At 47.3% G+C, this 12,476-nt stretch overlaps 1 long non-coding RNA gene across 2 annotated transcripts in view; it reads left to right on the top strand.

Annotated features, from left to right (window-relative positions):
- The first annotated feature begins 3,708 nt into the window (after positions 1–3,708).
- The window catches only part of Gm5089 (predicted gene 5089), an 85,468-nt gene continuing 76,700 nt past the window's right edge, over positions 3,709–12,476 (top strand). The window contains exon 1 of one of the 2 annotated variants that reach the window (NR_033326.1): positions 3,709–3,804. This is a non-coding gene — a long non-coding RNA (predicted gene 5089). The remainder of the gene's footprint in view (positions 3,805–12,476) is intronic. The other variant, NR_033325.1, reaches the window with a different exon arrangement.

Here is a 12,476-nt window from a genome sequence, read left to right as displayed (position 1 = left end):
GAATGTTATCACAAGGCAAACAAAACAATCCACAGACTTAAGAATCTATCCATCTAGTTACAGGGATACCACCTCCCTGCCATCTGCCAGTGCCTTACCCAAACACCACCCGAAACCTCGGGAACATTCTAGATCTGGAAAGACAACAGAATCACAGAGAAAGCACCCTGGGGTGGTCAGCACACTTTCCCTCCCCGTGAAAAAAAACTCTCAGAGACCCCACGAAGGGACATCCCAGAGCACATATTCACACATCCCGAAACTGCCTAATCAGGCAGGGAGAAGTTCAAAGGCATGTTTTTGAAATTCAAACTACTGTTTTTATGGTACATCCACACAGAGGTCAGAATTGCTATGGCAATAGGCAGGGCCAGGAGAGTCGCTGGCAGGCCGTCCACAGCGATTTGAGACAGTCTATTAAGATACAGTTGCAGTGACCCTTACTTTCAAGGCCAGTTAATTCAGCCAATTCTCACCTCATCAGAAACACATAGGCAAAGATTAGAAATGTATGATATATATGTGCATATCATATATATTAGCTTTCTGTTGTTGGTGATGATTCCCCTATAGAACCTCCTGGCTTGAAAGGAAGAAGAAAGAATGAAGAGAGGAGAGAAAGCCCAGTGGGGGTGGGGGTAGTGATGTCAGAGGGTAGGGAGAGAGGCAGGGGAGCCTGGTCCCCAGTACCTCTTCCTTCTCTCCCCACCTAAGCACTTTTATTTGTAGAGCGATTGTTCTTTGTTTATTTAATACAAGTACTGTGTGAATAGTGAAAAATAAACACGATGAAAAATAACCAAACAGATGATTCCTCGGAGTGAAAAAGCCCGGACTTAATAAAAGTGCGAAGCAGTCACCGCTCAATGAGAAACGCTTTGAAGTGGAACTTATTATAAGAGGGATACTTCAGGGTTGCCTTAACGACGCCGCTGAATCGAAAGCGCTCGCCTTTGTCAGCGATTTGTTCTCCTTTGCTGGGGTGCCCGGAGAAATTACTTACATGGGCTGCCTTAACATGCGGCCTGCAAATCAGTAACTTTGCAGCTCAGACTTGCAGACGCCACTGGGTCACCGACAAAAAGAAGTCAGGGGGGAAACGCACCAATCCTCCAGGCGGAGGCTCTGGGGATGGGGCTCACGGCGTGTTGGGGCGGTAGATAAGTTGCATTACACCCGAGCTCCCCACTCTAGCTCTCACCCCAGAGCAGGTCCTAGGGCCTCTATCCCTAGATGATCCAGACTCCTGCGGCTCCCGGGCCCTCCAGTGAGGGGCGCTCTTTGGCGCGCAGGCCCAGAGCCATACTTTCCCAGCAGTCCAGGCCATATTTAATAAGGGTCGTTTATCACTCAGGCGCTTTGAAGGGTCGCCTCCAGCCCTGTGCCCATTAGAAAGGCGGAGGTGACATTTAAACTCCGTTTTCAAGGATCGCGGGGGGATTTCATTGAAAAGGCAACTCGTTTGTCTCAGGAGCCTGGAAACAACCCCCGTCTCCCTCCTTTTGACCACATGGCATAACTCAAAAACAATAGTTCAAAAGTGAAATGGCGTCGTGGTGTTCACTGGGAGACAGGCCCCCATCTAGCACCAGAGAAAGGGGTACTCCTCAAGACAATGTGCTTTTTGTGTTCGGCTCTGTCACGAGGATTGTGTTGTTTGCTTTGGAGGCTTCGCCTGTTATACTTGCCTGAAAGTGCTTGTGTTAAACAAGAGTTATGAGTCATCCAAAACAACAAACATTTTGATTTTCTTTGCCTAAAGGGCTTTCCCTGGCTATGGGCACCGTGAAAAAATAATGTCCTTGCTGAGAAAGGAACACCAGTAGTTGCATTACAAGCGGGTGCATTAAATATTGAATGACATGGGGAAAGGAGCTTGTCGAGGGGCACTCAGCCTTAAAGTCTTTCTTCAACTTTGTCTTCGGTGGCTGCTGGACTATTTAAGATGGTATTAATTAAGGCAGCTTCGGATGCTGTGGAGCCAGCCGGCCCCTGGGCTGAGCTCTGTCAATGGGCCTGTGTCCCCATGTTCTGCTTATGGATTGGCTGAAATGTCACTTCTCATTTGCAGGCTGAAGAGAAGTGACCATCCTACACTGAGGGCGGCAGGAATGTAGTCAGCAGCCATAGTTAAAAAGAGTTTGAGGGACTGGGGTAAAGGGGTGGGGGCAGGGGGATAGGGACATGCAGACAGCCGTTGGGAAGGGGAAGGAAGATGCACAAGGACCACTTGGGTTTGGATAACCCCTCTTTTTTAATCCTTTTTGCCCGGGGAAAACACATTAACCTGTCTGGATCCTACAAAGAGAGACACAAGCTCTGTACAAACGGTTCTCTTTACTAAGATACCTTGCTCTCTAGGTCTCAGTCACAAATTACAAACAAATACACGCTCTCCCAGGACTCCAACCAAGCTCTTTTTTTTTTTTTTTTTTTTTTTGATTTCTTTTTTTTTCCATTTTTTATTAGGTATCTAGCTCATTTACATTTCCGATGCTATACCAAAAGGCCCCCATACCCACCCACCCCCAACCAAGCTCTTAGGATCCACTTTTACAGAAGGGGAAACTGAGGCCTCAAGAAAGGCTCTGAAATTATTTCCACCAGAAGTATTCCCTGATGCATGACACCTGAGAACAAAAGCCACCCTCTGCTTAAGGTGGCCCCACACCCAAGCCCAGATACAAATTTATTCCAGTGTTTGGAAATTTCTAAAAAGGAGAGAAGAAAAAGGAAAAGGAAGTCTACCGCCAACTGACTATGGTCTAAATTAACCCATGCTTCAAGAACCAGTTGACTATAGCTTCTCAAAGAGGAGAGACAAGAGTTGGCTGTCTGGAGAGGCCAGGGTATCCTGGCAAATTGACTTTGGCAGCCTGAAGCCCCCCTCCTCCTATCTCAGGGCATGGAGTTCCAGCTGGGTTTGGGCCTTCTCTTTCAACAGAAGGCCCCTGGCAGGTGGAGAGATGATGCAGTCCCTCCTTCTCTCTGGGCTCTTGCTATCTGTCAGAGGGGTTTAATACCCCTAACTGTAGATCTATTTGCAACATTTGACTTTTCCATCTTGGATGTACTCCCTCCATTCAGCCCAGGGGCTCTGTTTAGCCAGTTCGATAAGGAAGGTCCTATTTCGCACTAACAGCCTTGCTGTAAAAAACAGAAAGAGCCTGTGTCCCTTCACCTCAAGATAGACTATGTGTTCTAGGGAAGGAGGGCAGGCAAGAAGAAAACCTCCTGTAAGCCCTAACACGTGGGCCTAAGGTCCTTCAACCCTGTGGTAGCTGCAGGGCAGCGGTGTGACTAGTTGGACCAGGTCACTGGCAGAGGTACTTCTAAAAAATCCAAGGTGGAAGCAGGTAGGCCTAAACTCCCGCCCAAGTGAGCTGATGGGGAGGGGCGCTTTTACTTATTTCCTTACTTCGTTATCCCTACTTCTACAACCTTTTTGTACAAACAGGTCCCAGGGCTGGGTAAGGGACTAAGAAAGGTGGCCTTTTGACCTGAAACACACCCAAGCACAACTACACACACCCGCCAGCCCCGCCCCCGTCAGTGCACTGGGCACGCACTTGGGTTCCAGGCTCCTTGCCAAGAGCGCGCGGGCACCCTGCATGGCACACTGGCTGAAGTTCCTGCAAGAAGTGGCGGGGGTGGGGTGAAGAAGGGGTGGGCGGCAGTGCAGGCAGCCAGCCGACTGCTGGCGGAGCGCACAAGTTCTGTGCTCAACTTCCCCGCTCTTAAAGAGACCCGGGATCCCTCTGGAGAGGCCCTCGGGAGCTGGCGGCAGGGCTGGGAGAGGCGTCGGTAAGCTGGCCGGCGCGGGGCGCGGGCGGTGGGACACAAGGGCGCGGCAGGAGGAGGGCGCGCGGGTGCCCGCGGCCGGCCGGGCGCTCGGAGAAAGTCAGCCGGAGCAGCTGTGACTTCACCTATTAGCCCCGATGTCTTTCGGAGGAGCCTGGTGGAGTTAAACAGCCCACAATGGGCGCTCTGGGGCGCCTCCAGCCTGACCTCCATCCGGGTTTAATAGTTTCATAGGAACGTCATTAAATCAATTACTTAGTGAGCACATCATCATTTATTTGTAATTAGCAGCGAGGAGCGCGTTCTCTCCCCCAGCCCGCGGCCCGGGTCCCAGCGGGGTTGGCGAGTTGTGCAAGCACTTTTGTTTGCTTGAGTGTTGACTCCCGGCTTTATTCGGCCGGGGTAATCTTTACATCTTAATCTAGCATTCAGGGGGCTAAGGGAAAACAAACAGGGCGCAGGCCGGAGGCCAGCCCTGCAGTCCCAGCCTTCTTCCATAACTCAACCCTCGTGGGATGCGTTGGTCACACCTCCGCGGCTGCCTCTTCTCTCCCAGGGCACAGCCAGGACAGAGGGGCAGAAGAGGAAGGAGGCAGGCCAGGGGGACCAAGGAGGAAAGTGGCCACGGGAGAGGAGAACCAGAGGCCCGCAAAATGAGCACAAAAGGAAATCTGCCGGGCTTGTGCACATGTGAGGGCGGCGTTGGAGGGGGAATCCGTGCGTAAGCGTGTGTGCATATGAGTGTGAGCGCAAGCAGTGCGTGGCATTCCATGTACCTGAGCAGAGAGATGGGACCACCAGGAGCCGGAGCCGGAGCCTGAGGTGTGGGCCGGGCATGCGTAGGGGACTCTCGCTGGGTGTCGCCACAGCAAAAGTACTTTGAATTGAAGCTGCGGGGCCCCAAACGAAGAGCTGTTGAAGTGTTAGGGAAGACAGCGATGCCACTGAAAGCCAGGTCAGAACCTGCGCATGTGGAGAGACTTAGTAATAGCCCCGAGAGGAGTCGTGGTTCCTTTCCCCACACGCGGCAACTCTGGCCAAGTACTGTGCACAACAAAGCAGTTTCAGCTGCTAGAGCCAAAACGGTGGGCGACACGCCCCTGAATTCTTGCTGTAGTCCAGCTTTTTGATCCAAGTTGGATAGCTCAACTTCTGTAGGAGATTCCAGCTCAGGAAATGGAGGACGCCTGGGAAGCCAGGGGGTCATTGACAGTCGGGCTGGGTTCCCAAAGTGTGAATAACCATAATTAGGAAAAGGCCCCTAGGCACATACACTTTATCCCACACCCATTTGTGAGAGGGCTTCCAAAAGACACTGGCCAGTGTCCTCTGGTCAGCTTTCCTTTAGCCTCATTGGGCTTGTGAGTTTTCTGAATTTCTACACTAGTGTGCATGGCTGGGACTAGTTTGTTTAGGATGCTGTGTAGAGGCAGGTCCTGATTGTGTAGAATACTCCCTCACCCCTGGTATTTCAGAGCTGGTATTCTCATGGGCCCAAGAAGAGCCTGGGACTTCAGGGCTGACACCCCTGGAGTAGGGGTACAAAAGGAAGGCTAGAGTGGTCTCTAGGCCTCTCCACACAGCTAGCTGTGGGTGGAGAGACACGTGTGAAGCTAACAGTCTTGACACAGCAGCTTGCCTTGCTCGAAACCTTGTCCTGAATAGCATAGTCCAGGAAGCCAATAATAAGTCTTTTTTGTTTGTTTGTTTGTTTGTTTGTTTTTAGTGGGGTTTTTTTGTTTTTTTTTTTGTTTTTGTTTTTGTTTTTTTTGAGACAGGGTTTCTCTGTATAGCCCTGGCTGTCCTGGAACTCACTCTGTAGACCAGGCTGGCCTCGAACTCAGAAATCCGCCTGCCTCTGCCTCCCAAGTGCTGGGATTAAAGGTGTGTGCCACCACTGCCCAGCAATAATAAGTCTTTAGGCTCCTATGTAGCAGCTGTCTCCATCTCCTCTTCGAATTTTCTGGTTTTCCCTCCTTTCCTCAGGTTTCCTATATACATCCTATATACTTATACATGCCGATGTACCATCCTATAAACATCTCTTACCATCGTCATTTTCTAGGTCATGCTGTTCTCTATCTCAGGGCTTTAGGGATTCTTAGCCTACTGGACAGAGCATGAGCAAAGGCCAGGGAGTTGCTGAGATCCTGTTTCAGACTCTTCCCCAGCTTCCTTGGATGGCTGAAATTTAGTGGAATGCTTGACTACTGAGGGCCGACATGTTGTCTGGGAACCCAACTCAACCTGGGAAATGGGTCCAGATAAGCACTTTAAATCAGCTGTCAGTCATCTGGAAGAAGTAGGTTTTAAAATATAGAAAGCACAGTTTTCACTTTGCATGTTTCTTTACCTGGATGGGTCTAGGCTTAAGTACCGTGACCAGAATGCCAGGAGAATTACCAGGAAATGTCAACAGGCAGCAAAATAAAACAGAATAGAACTTTTCTGAAACTCTCCGGAACCCAAACATGGTAACACAAGTTCCCTTTCAATATGTTGTGCAGACTCCTACTTTAGTGTGTGGGACATATTGGAGTGTAAAATGTAAATATGACCAATCAAGTACACACACACACACACACACACACACACACGCACGCACGCACACACGCACACACCACACACCAAATGTTGGGGTAGAGAGATCAGGAGTTCAAGGGCAACCTGTATTACATGAAACCTTGTGTCCTAAACTAAGAGAAAAAGAAAGATAATAAAGAAGCAGGTCACACTACATAGCCTAGGCTGGCCTTAAACTGGAGAGCTTCCTGTCTCAGGCCCCAGGAATTGGGATTGCAAATGTGCATGTCTATGAAGCCCTGAAAACTTTTTTTTTTTTTTTTTTTAAAGATTGGGTTTCCCGTATTCCAGGCTGGCCTCAAACTGACTATGTAGGGCAACCTTGAACTTTCGATTCCTCTCCCTCCAGGCGTCTACCAACATTTCTGGTTTCTAGGTGCTGGGGACTGAACTTAAGGCTTCATGCTTGGAAGGTAAGGGTTCTCCTGACTGAGCTATAAACCCAGCCCCAAGGAACTCTATTGTTATTGTTGGTTGGTTGGTTGCTTGCTTGCTTGCTTGGTTTAAATTCTAACCTTGCAGAAGATCAGGGCCCCCACATTCTGGATCTGACTAGATTTAAGATAGCCTGGAATAACGCAAGACTGAAAAAGACTGCATCTAAAATGAAATGAAATTAAAATGTAATTCACCCGCAACTTTTCTTTCTACTTTCCACCCCCCACCCCAGCCTCCTACACTGTTTAATAAAGGCAGATCTGAGAAGCGTTTTATGAGCTGGCAGGGAACTCAGTGCCATGGTTGATTTAGAAAATCAACCTGGTGCTGCCTGCAAGGATTCCCTAGTGATAGTCACATCGGGAATCTCTCTTTGGGATCCAAGTCCTAACAGCTTTCTGGCTTTCTTCTGTGATATCCTGGTCTGACTCCATCTTTATTGAACACCCCTGTGCTATCCCAAATGGCTGACCCTCTCAGTGGAAGCTCTGTGGACATCTTTCAGCCCTTCCCCTTCCGTTTCCCTGGGGTCCTTAACCATTGGATTCCCCAATCTCAAAACAATGAGACACTGTTCTTCCAGAGACTTCTCTTGTCATGGCTTTGGGCCTCATCCTCCCTCTTAGCACAGAGTATGGCTATTCACTCTTGTTTTTTTTTTTTTTTGTTTTTTTTTTTTTAAATTTAAAGTCAGGCCAATGCCTATGCAACAGTACCCTCTGTTTCTGGTGATGTGGCTTTGAATAATGACATAAAAGCAAAGGTTTAGGAACAGCCAGTGCCAACAATGTTGGTCTCCTCTATGGATGAGAGCAGAGCTTAGACTTATTTGGTTATTAAATAGTCTTAAGGAGCAAGGATTAAGAAACCTACAGCAGGGCAAGTGACTAACCTGCTCCTGAGAGAAACTTCTAGGCGGGCTCAAGCCTCAGACCCTGAAGAACTGTTCTCTAGTTAAACCTGAGGGCGCAAAATAAAGAAGGGTTCCCAGGAAGCACTTTTAGGAGGCAGTGACAAGCAAGTTCAGGAAGATCCCTACAGTTGAGCTGTGGCTATGCCGCCTCACCTGCTCTTCCTTCAACTGTAGGCTTTGTATAGGCCTTTTTTATGTATTGCATAAAAGCAGGGTACTGGAGTGGTCCAGAGATTCTGGAAATGTGTCTTCTGCAAGGATGTATGTATATCAGCACCCTCTGACTAAGTGGGAAGGGGAAGCTGAGAAACCACGTCATAAAAAGGGTCATTCTTGGTTCCTTAAGTTTCCTTTTGAGATCGCAGTGAGGTTTTATGTATTTTCTTTTTACTGTACAAAAAAAAAAAAAGGTTTTGTTTTGACTGTTTTATTTTTTAATTAAGTGTATATATGTGGTGGGAGATATGTGCACGAGAGTGCAGATGTCCTCGGAGGTCATAGGCAGAAGATCCCCCTAGAGCTGGAGATGCAGGCAATTTTGAACTGCTCACCGTAGAGAGTGGGAATTGACCTGCTTCTCTGGCCCCAGAAGTTGTGTGTGTGTGTGTGTGTGTGTGTGTGTGTGTGTGTGTGTGCGCGTGTTAAATAGATACACATGTTAGCATTTGCATGTTTGTTGTGTATGAGCATGTATAGACAAGCAGGCCACAGTGTGGGGAGATTAGAGGGCAAAGCAGGAGTTGCCTTTTTCTGCTTCTATATTGTGTGGTTCTGAGGCACGAGCTCAGGTCATCAGGCTTAGTAGCAAAGGCCTTTACCTACTGAGCCATTTCACTAGCTCCTGAAATGAGGTTTCCATGGGACGGTTTCAGTGAACCACTTTGAACCCATTTTGATCATTTTTAATTATGTAGTTCAATAGCATTGAATATACTCCCAAGCTTTTGCACCTCCCCCCACCACCACCACATTCTGCAGCTCAGTAACTTTTCTTTCTGAGGCTGGGTTTTACTTACAGCCCAGACTGGCCTTGAACTTCTAGTCTCCCTGCTTCTACCTCCAGAGTGTTGGAATTACAGGCCTGTACTACTATGCCCAGCTTATACAGTGCTGGAGATTAGACCCAGGGCTTCACCCATACCCAAGTACTACCAGCTGAGCTACTGTCTTCAGCACCCTCTCTAACTTCATATTTCAAGTGAGTCATTTCACTTCTAAAGCAGTAGTCCCCGTTCCCTCCACCACTCAGTGAGTAGCCACCTACTTTCTGTCTCTGAGTTTGTCTACTCTAGGGAGCTCATACAGTATGTGTCTTCTCTTGTCTGGCTTAGTTCACCTGACACATTTCATCTGTTATTGCACACACCTTGATATTTTGCAACATCTCTTTAAGTTTTTGCTTTGTTTGTGTGTGAGCATACTAAGGCATGTGAGCTAAGGCGTGTGAGTGGAGGTCAGAGGGGCTCACTTCTCTCCTTCCACCATGTGGGTGGGTCCCAGGGATCGAATTCATGTTGTCAAGTTTGGCAGCAAGGACCTTTACCTGGTGAGCCCTGTGCTGGGTCCTCCAAGTTCTTCCTGTTGTTACTAATGGCTAGATAGTCTTCTATCCCTTGGACACCACCACTGTGTTTACTTCTATTGTTTATGGATAACCGCACTACTTCTACCTTGGAAGGTCTAATGATGCAAGCTTGCTCACATTGCTTTTAGATATGTGTGTTCCTATGTCACTGTCTACTTTTATTACACACACATGCACACATACACACACCATTACACACACCATACACACATAAATATAGACACTCTCTCTCTCTCTCTTTTTTTTTTTTTGGTTTTTCGAGACAGGGTTTCTCTGTGTAGCCCTGGCTGTCCTGGAACTCACTTTGTAGACCAGGCTAGCCTTGAACTCAGAAATCCACCTGCCTCTGCCTCCCCAGTGCTGGGATTAAAGGTGTGAGCCACCACCACCTGGCCTAGACACACTCCCATACACATATACACTACACACACATACCACACATATACACCCCATCCACACACACCACACACACCCCTCCATGCACATATACATACACACATACCCCTTACATATACCTACCACACACACACACACACACACACATTGAATGTTGTTCCTGTCAAGAATATAAATACCAGCCTCTTGTGATGGCATACACCATTAATCCTGCACTGTGGACACAGAAGCAGATGGATCTGTGTGCATTCAAGGCCAGTTTACATAGTAAGTTCTAGGACTGCTTCTGTCTCAAGAAGAAGAAGAGACGGAGGAGGAAGTAGAGGAAGAAGAGGAAAAGGAGAAGGAGGAGGAGGGAGAGGAGGAGGGAGAAGGAGGAGGAGGGAGAAGAGGAGGAGGAAGAAGAGGAGGAGGAGGGAGAAGAGGAGGAGGAAGAGGAGGGAGAAGAAGAGGAGGAGGAGGAAGAAGAGGAGGGAGAAGAGGAGGAAGAGGAAGGAGAAAGAGGGAGGAAGGAAGGAAGGAAGGAAGGAAGGAAGGAAGGAAGGAAGGAAAGAAAGAAAGAAAGAAAGAAAGAAAGAAAGAAAGAAAGAAAGAGAAAGAAAGAAAGAAAGAAAGAAAGAAAGAAAGAAAGAAAGAAAGAAAGAAAGAAAGAAAGAGGAGAAAAAGAACTTAAATATATTTAAGTATCAGATTTTCTCACTTGACTCTAGCTTTCCACAGTCAGCAAAGTGCAGCCAGAATTCAAAGGTGAGGCAGAATATCATCTTCCAGTTCTGTGGCATTTCCATTTTTGTGGATGTGTATGTGATATGTGTTTGTGTGTGTGTATGTGTTTGGGGAGGTATGTGTGTGTGCATGTATATGTTCTAGTGTGTGTGTATATATATGTGTGTATGAGGTGTGTGTGTATGTGTGTGGGAAGTATGTGTGTGGGGTGTATATATGTGGTATGTATGTGTGTGATAGGATATGTGTGCATGTATGTGTGTGGTGTGTGTAAATGTGTGGTATATATATGTGTGTGTGTATATGGGAGTGTGTGATGTGTATATGTTTATGGTGTGTGTGTGTGTGTGTGTAAGGTGCATTTGTGTGTGTGGTGTGTGTGTGTGTGTATGTATGTGATATGTATGTATATAGGTGTGTGTGTATATGGTGTGTAGGTATGTGAAATGTGTGTAGTATATGTGTATATATGTGCATGTTTATGATGTGTGTATATGAGGTATGTGTATGTATATGTGTGTGGTATGTACATGTATATATGGTATGTGTTATGGGGTGTGGTATATATGTATATGGTGTGTGTGTTTGTGTATAAGGTTGTGAATACATATATGGTGTGTGTGTGTGCATATGAAGTGTGTATATGTGTGTGGTGTGTATGTGTGTGCTCCTGTGCATATGTGAGATGTGTGTGTATATATATATAGTGTATGTGTGCATATGAGTTGTGTATATATATATGTGTGGTGTGCATGTATATGTGTGTGGTGTGTATGTGTATGGTGTGTATGGGGTGTGTGTGTGTGTGTGTGTGTGTAGTGTATGTGTATGCTGTGTGTGTGTGTTCAGACCTACCAGCATTCCCGCTTTAGAGAAACTATTAACACATTAATATTATCAATAGCAGGCAGCGCGTGAGCCATTAGGGATTTATGAAAACATCTGAAGCAAGTCATTTCAAAGTGCTGATTTGTTTTATAGTCAGTATTACGTTTTATGACAGGCTCTTTTGCCAACAAAATGAGTGCATAAGAATCATACACAGCTCTGTAGATGGCGACTGCTGCCCTGTCTGCCCTGCAAATTTGTGTTTCAGATCCCTTGGGGAACTTCTGTAATTTGCAGATAACTATTGACCCTTTGCTGAAGGGCCAGTCCTGGAACATGCCCCCACCCCCACCCCCGATATTTTCAGCTGTGGAAAAACCCACAGCCCCTTCCTTCTTCAATCTAAGAGTGGAATACAAGTGCCAAACAACCTGAATGCTCTCCTGGCTGCTTCTGCTTTTAGATGATAATATAATGGTAACCACAACTGCTGGCCACCCCCTACCTCCTCCTCCTCCTCCCCCTCCCCCTCCCCCTCCCCCTCCCCCTCCCCCTCCCCTTCCCCTTACCCTTTCCCTTCCCCCTTCCCTTCCCTTCCCCTTTCCTCCTCCTCCTCCTCCCCTTCCCCTTCTGATTTCCCAAGAGTTTCCTTTCCTTGTTGGCTTAAGACAAGGTTTCTATAGCCCAGGATGACCTGAACTTCACTGTTTAGCCCAGGTTGGTCTCAAACTTTTGATCATTCTCCTGCCTCAGTCTCTGGAGTGCTGGGATTACAACTGATAAACTACCAAGTCCAGCTTAATTGGAGCATCTTAATGGGCAATTTCTCTGTTTTGGGATGACATAGTCTGAACTAGGACAGATCACTGGTATAAGGGGAATGTGTGAGCCTCTGCAACACATTCCCAGCCTCCCTTCAAATGTCCCCTCTAATCCCATAATCCCCTCCCAACCCCCAGCATTCACCAAAGAAGAGGGCAGGAGGGACCCACCCTGGTTGGAGGCAGTGACTGACTTGCCAAGCCTGGGATTTGTGGAGCCTCCCCAAGTGTCCACCTCTGGAACCCAAGATAGTTTTGGAAAGTTTCCTCTTAGCCTTCTCAGGAAGCAGGGTTTGTAATATTTCACAGCAGCTGTTTAGCATTTCCCTACCTAGTTATTAAACACGAAAGGGAGTAAATTAAAACAGCAAAGTAAAATGAAATA

This window comes from Mus musculus, chromosome 14 (genome assembly GCF_000001635.26).
Source record: "Mus musculus strain C57BL/6J chromosome 14, GRCm38.p6 C57BL/6J".
NCBI lineage: Eukaryota > Metazoa > Chordata > Mammalia > Rodentia > Muridae > Mus > Mus musculus.
This window is presented reverse-complemented; position numbering and strand designations above follow the sequence as displayed.